A 7,239-nucleotide genomic window follows, 5' to 3' on the forward strand; every position below is an offset into this window, starting at 1 on the left:
ACAGACATATTAATCAATAGAATCAAACTGGAGTACCATGCATAAATCCATACAACTTTGGTTACCTAATATTGAATAAGAAACAAAGCAAAACAAACAAATCAACAAAACCCCAGAACTTACACAGGACAAAACACAGAAGTTACCACAAATGATGCTTTTCAAACTTCATGGCTGCATGCAAAGAGATCCATAAATATCACCTGAACAATTCTACTCCAAAGAGCTGAAAGGCCTCAACATAAAACTACATACACTGAAACTGATAGAAGAGAAAGGGAATATCCTTGAACTTATTGGCAGATGAGAAATCTCTCTGAAAAGAATACCATTTATATCAGCCCTAAGATCAACAAGTAATAAACGGGACCTCATAAAACTAAAAAGCTTCTGCATGACAAAGGACACTGGCATTTGGACAGCCTACCAAATGGGAAAAGATTTTACCTACTTCACATCTGATAAAAAAAAAAAAAACTAATATCCAAATAAGGATAAAAAAACATAAGGAACTAGGTATTAAAAACCCATAATCCACTTTTGAAATGGGATACAGATTAAAACAGAATTTTCAGTAAAGGGAGCACAATAGTTGAAAAACACTTAATGAAATATTCAATATTCTTAACCATCCTAAAACCATAAATCAAACCTCCTTTCAGATTCCATCTTATACCTGTCAGAATGGGTAGAGCAATAATACAAGTGACATCTCAGAGTAACCGGGAGGATGTGCAGCAAGAGGAACATTTTTCCATTGGTGGAAGAAGCTCAAAATTGTACAGCCACTATTGAAATCAGTAGGATATTTCTTCAGATAATTTGGAATCAATCTAATGACACTGCTTCTATTCACAAGCATATACTCAAAGCATCCTTCATCCTACTACAGGGACACTTGTTTCAAACATGTTCACTGTTACTCTGCTACTCTATTCACAATGTTTTGAAATTAGAAATAATCTAAATGTTCTTCAAAAGAACAGTGACATAGAAAATGTCATATAATTATGCAATGGAATAATACTCAGCTCTTAATAATTACATCTTAAAAATTGCAAGGAAGTGAATGGAACTAGAAAAAAATCATCCTTCATGACTAACCCAGACCCAGAAACATAAATATGGTATATTCTCATTTATCCCTAGATATGAGCATTTAAATGATCCATAGCCACAGCGAGGTTAGGAATAAAGGAATGTACTAGTGGACATACATATCTCCCTGGGATGGAAAACTGGAGTCAAGGTGATCAGAGGAACAAGAGTAGAAAAATCAGGTGGAGAGAAGGGAAATGGCTTTGAGGAAGAGAATGGGGGGAGAGACTGGAGGACATTTAATGGCAGTATAGAATCCTATACTGAATCAGTAGAAACTTTCTATAATACATGATTATAATCCTACTGAAGTCTGCAAATTCAGAGGGAGAAGGAACCCCAGCTGGCCAACTCATCCCCCTCCTCAAACCTCCCCCCTCTCAAAAATTATCTGGTACTGGAACTGAGTTTCCTCCAATTGAGTTATTGGCTGAAAAGGGTCCATGGAAACCCCCTCATCCACCAAACATAGGCTGTGAAAGATAATAGGTTGCTCTTCACACACTGACAGAAAGGCCCAGTTGTTGAAGACAACACTCCTACCTTATGAAAATGTACTCATACCTGACATTGCTTCATTGACCAAGAACCAACATCTCGGTTTTCCACGGACAGAGAGTAAATTTAAATGCAATTGGTCAAAACAAACAAACAAACAAAATTCTAAATGGTATTCTGCTTTTCCCATAGATTAGCAAGTTGCAGCCATCATCATGGAGGCATCCTTCTGCTGCCTATGGGAGCAATAAAGAGATTGACAGCAGACAGTACATACAAAGAGAAAGAGAGAGGAAGGGAAGGAGAGGGAGAGGGAGAAGGACAGGGGGAGGGAGGAGAGGGAGAAGAAGAAGGAAAGGGAGAGGTGAGGGGGAGGAGGAGGGAGAAGGGAGGGAAAGGGGGATGGAGAGGGAGAGGGAGGGAGAAACAGAGACCTTGAAACACACATCTTTAAATGAGTGGATGCCATTAAATATCTTCCATCATAGCTCTGGAAAATCTACAGAAGAGGTGGCAGAAGGAGTTGGCAACATGACAGCAGGTCACAAAAGTCCTCTATAAAAACTTGAGCAAAGATCATATGAACTCAGAGAGACAGAGGAGCCACCACAGAGCCTGCATGGTCTGTACCAGGTCCTCTACATATACTAGAATTTTTCATTTAGTACTTTTATGCGATTTCTGAATGTGGAAATGAGTGGGTCTCTGATTCTGCTGTCTACTTGAAGCACCCTCCCCTCTTATTTTTTGCTGGATTGACTTGTCAAACTCTGATATGATAGATTTTGTTTGATATTATTATATTTTATTTTATGTTTTGTAGTTGTCTCTTAGAAGTCTATTTCCCTCTAATGTGTGACAGAAAGGGAGTGGATCAATAAGGGAGAGAAGATGGGGAGGTACTGGGAGAAGTAGACGGAGAGAAAACTGTATTCAGATTATAATGTATGAGAAAACTATCAAAGTTTATTCAGATTATGTTGTATGAGAAAAGGTCTATGTTTAACAGAAAGAAAAAAAAAAGATACTAGCAAACAAACAAACTCCAAGGTTCCTGAAAACATTTGTTATTTTGAGTTGATTTTTAATATGAGGTGAAAGATATGAAACACAATTTCTGCCCTAAGTAGTTAGGGGTGATGCCTATCTTCACACACATTCTTGAGAACCTTTGTTCTTTGACAACTGCAATGAAAGTAGCTAGGAAACTATCCCTGAAGAATTTTTCTAGTACTGGAGCAGGCTAAAGCTCAGGGCCACATGAGGCACAAGTTTATGGCCAGCATGGTCTCGATTTTCCTTGCAGTTAGAATATAGTAACCACAAAGTATGTACTTGACTGTGCAGCAGTCAAGCAGCCAAGAATTTCTGACAGGTTGAAAGACACAAAAGGGAGCTGTTTTATTGATAATTGGTTGACTTACTTCTTTGCACATCATCTGGGCAAGAAAAATGTCTAGTTCTTAAGTTCATCGTAATATTCAACTGATAAGTCAACTGATAATGTGTAAGTTGAGGAGTACAGTGAGCTCAAAATGGTATTATCAGTTCATGCAAGCCCTTAATGTAACCAAATGACAAAACCTCCACAATTATTTGCTTAATTTTAGAAAAACAGAACACTACATTCTTGGCTTTCTTTATTTTTGTCTTTCTTCCTTTCTTTCTTTCTTCCTTTCTTTCTTTCTTTCTTTCTTTTTCTGATTCTTGAAACAGCTTGTGTACATACCATTTGTTTGGGGTGGATAAAGGACATATATGAATTTTAGAGAGTGAGAAGTTTTCGGACTAAATTTAAACCATTGGCTTGAGTCTAACATGCTGTGACTGCCTCATTTGCATGGAGAGGCATTCCAAGAATCCCAGGTACTTGCTGGACAGGTTCTTATAGGAGTTTGGAAGAGAGGAAGTTGAACTTGAAGGTTTGCCAAGGACTATGTGACATTCCTCAGGTAGAAGAAGATTGGCGGTTGGCAACCCATATCAGACAAAGAATAGAAAGCCCTGCTAAGGAAAAGGAGCCCTCCATTTTACACCCAAGTTCAGAGAAAGCTTTCCAAACATGGTAGACTACAACCTTAGTTATGGTTATTGTAATGTTGAGCAAAATGTGAGTATTATCTCATAGCTGTTGTCTTATAAAAAAACAAAGGGATATAAAATGTAATTGTCATTTAAAAAGACCTGATGAGAAATAGAACCAAATTAGTGGACAATGAAAAACAACAGGAAAGTTCAATATTTATTCTTGTCATAAGACCACAAGAAGAAGAAAGTCTCATTCTAAAGTTCAACATAAATGACAGCAAAATATTAAAATATTAAAGGTTTAATATTCTAGGTACAAAATCTAAACATGGCAATGAAAGGACACACACAGCCCAAGCAGAAATCCTGAACTCCCAAGTCCAGGTTATTATTCTGCTATAAATACCTAGAAACAATGGCCTAATATGTTTCCTGAGTTTTTTTCCCTATAAAACTGGTATTTCAGAGACAAAACTAGCCACCTCTGGGCAGATGGTCTCAGATGCTATATATAGTAAAGCAGGCAGAACTATGGAAAGGAAACCAGAAAGTGTCACTCCTCTATGGCTTTGGTTTCAACTCATTCTTCTAGCTACATACCTTCCACTCCTGCTTTGGCTTCCCTTAGTGACAAAGTATTACATAGAAGTGTAGGATGAAATAATTCCTTTCCTCTCTAAATTCCTTTTATCCATTTTCTTTTTCACAGAAATAGACATCTAAGACAAAAATTGATGTTACACATAGGATATTGTTGTGATGGTCTCAACCCCATGTTTTGGTAAGATTGTGGTGACATCTGAACTTGGGTTGGAAAAGACATTGTGTACTCAGAAACCAAGATGTTTTTTCTGTGAGAGTATTGAATACAGTGGCAATAGGATTGTAGACAATGGAGGAGTTGAGTCTGAAGTTTGTGAGTGAAGGTTGAAACTCTATGAGAACTATTTAACATTTTGACTTAATAATTAGCTGGGACTAACAAGATACAAAAACTGTTACTGATGTGTCAATGAAAAGATAAAGAGATATGGGATATGTTCTATGGGTATGTGGTGGGCTATGAGGGAAGAGAATGTCTCAGCCAGCCCATGCTGAGGCATCTCTTCCCCCTGAGGGATCAGCCGCATGATGGTATAGTATAGAATAGAGTTTATTCAGGGCATGAGGAGAGGAGTTAAGAGGGTAGAAGAGGCAGAAAGAAAGAGAGAGGAAATAGGCAGGCAGACAGACAGACAGACAGAGACAGAGAGAAACAGAGAGACAGAGAAACAGAGAGACAGGGAGAGAGAGACAGGCAGAGAGACAGGAAGAGAAGAGAAGAGAAGAGAAGAGAAGAGAAGAGAAGAGAAGAGAAGAGAAGAGAAGAGAAGAGAAGAGAAGAGAAGAGAAGAGAAGAGAAGAGGCTGGCCATGAGCACATGCAGAAAGGGATAAGGGAATGGGGAAGGAAAGAGGAATAAAAAGAAGCAAGAGAGCAAGAGTACAAGAGAGAGAGGAAGGGTCAAGCTTTTATAGTGGGCCAGATCTACTTGGCTATTGCCAGTTAACTGTGTGTGTTGGGGGGGAGGGGGTAGAGTTTAGACAGAATGCTAAGTTACAATAACCTTTTTTTTTTTTTTCTGAGACAATACCTCAGGCAGGACTGGAGAATCATTCATGAGTATGATGAGACCAGCATTATTGAGAAAACATCTGCAAAATGTTTTTCAGGTCCATTATATTGAAACTGTGGAATAGAGGGATCCATGGCTATACCTCATTCTGGCGGCTAAATTTAGTACTGTGTAAGAATCTCCCATGTAGTACTGGTGGTGAATCTGAGCTTTGGCAACGTGAGATGCCTTGTGAAGTCATTGGTGAAGGGTAAAGCATCAGTGGCAGTAGGAGCTCAGGACTGAAGGGGCCGTGGAAAAGGATTAGGCTTGGAAACATGTGGCAGGATCATAATTCCTAAAGAGAACCATTGAGAGGCTACTGGTCAAGGTGAAGCAAAGTTACAGCAAAGAACCCAGGATTTGGAAGATAATAGTACCATGGGACAACCACAAAGGACAGCTGATGCTGTGAAGTGGGATAGCTTGAGACATTATGTGTTATGGATGACATATGGATGAGCACACAGAAAGTTGTAAGCTGAAATAAACCTTTTTTTCCTGAGCTGATTTTTGTCTTTATCAACTAAGCTAATATATCACCAAATAAGTAAAGTACTTTTTTTTTAGGTATTATGAGTAGTACATCATATGTAAGATGTTAAAATACACATTGGCTGGCATTCATAATTTCGTACATTAAGAATAATACTATTTTACATTATTTCATACTTGACTTTCTTTAATGATCTTTTAGATTACAAAGTGAGGAAACAATTGGGTAATATGAACCACTTTCATTTTACATACTTCTGGAGATTTTTCCTTAACCAGGCCAAACTGAATCTGGACACAATGGAGTAATGATTCATAAAAACAAAAGGGGCAAAACAGGGAAAACACAGAGAAGTGAGGTGATTTATGTTCCTCAGCCACCAATTCTGATTAGTCCAAAAAGCAATGAAACCTCTTAAGATAGAGGGGAGAGTATAAAAGGTAAGAAAGGTAGACACCAGTGCAAGGATGTTCTGGGTGGCTCTGAACTCATGGGAGGTTCTGCAAGAACCATGAGTGCTTCGAATGTATTGAATCCTCTGCTTGTATCTATACAGAATGACAATCATGGAGCCCCTGGACCAGGCAATGATTACAGAAAAGAAGACTTAGGGGCATACCACCAGTGCCAAATACAGTGAGTCAGTGATGTCATCGGTCCCTATAAGAGAACAATATCCAAAATCTCGTTTCCTTGTCACATTTTTCTCATTTCGCTTGATAATTGTGTACATAAATAAAATGAAATAGATCAACATATACAAGACCCAAAGGAGGAAAATTGAGCAGCCAATGTTATTGGCAGGTGTAAACTTATGATCTTTCCAACAGATTTTCCTGGGACTGATGATCATGATTTGGAAGACACTCAAGAGGCAGGTGGTGCAAATGGACACACTTCTGCCAAATTCTTGAATGTAAAATAGGAACTAACACTCGAAGTTATTCAGGAACTCCTTTAACCCAAAAACTGCCATTTTTGGGGCACTCCTGAAAAGAGAATGATCAAGGCATTGGCTATTATTAGGTGCATAAGAATGAAGTCTATGGGCTTTAATGTACATTTTCTAATGTACATTAGGACTAGATAATAGGATATTAGAGTGAAATTTCCAAAAATTCCAGTTGTAGTTTGTGATAAGAAAATGATCCTGATCACCATATTCCAGAAGTCCATTCTGTCATTCAACACAATTTCTATTGTCTGTGGCCAAAGTATTTCTCTGGTCAAAAGAATAATGCCAATTAGTTGCAACATGATGTAAAAGGAAATACCTTTTATCCACAGAGGGACTGGTAAGATACAACAGATTGTCTTTTATACTCATGAGTACAAGGCCAGGTTTGATTGGAGTGGTTACATTAAATGTGTTACTGTGAGATTTCTTGATACCTCAGAGTAGGATTATTAATGGATAAGGATCCATTAAATTTCTTTAAAAATGAAGAACCAAATTGATAAGATG

The 7,239-nt window shown here is 38.1% G+C and overlaps 1 pseudogene; it reads right to left on the bottom strand.

The window, feature by feature from the left end:
- Positions 1-6,015: 6,015 nt before the first annotated feature.
- On the bottom strand, positions 6,016-6,950 carry LOC143440568 (vomeronasal type-1 receptor 4-like; annotated as a pseudogene).
- Between the last annotated feature and the right edge of the window lie 289 nt (positions 6,951-7,239).

This window comes from Arvicanthis niloticus, chromosome 30 (assembly GCF_011762505.2).
Source record: "Arvicanthis niloticus isolate mArvNil1 chromosome 30, mArvNil1.pat.X, whole genome shotgun sequence".
NCBI lineage: Eukaryota > Metazoa > Chordata > Mammalia > Rodentia > Muridae > Arvicanthis > Arvicanthis niloticus.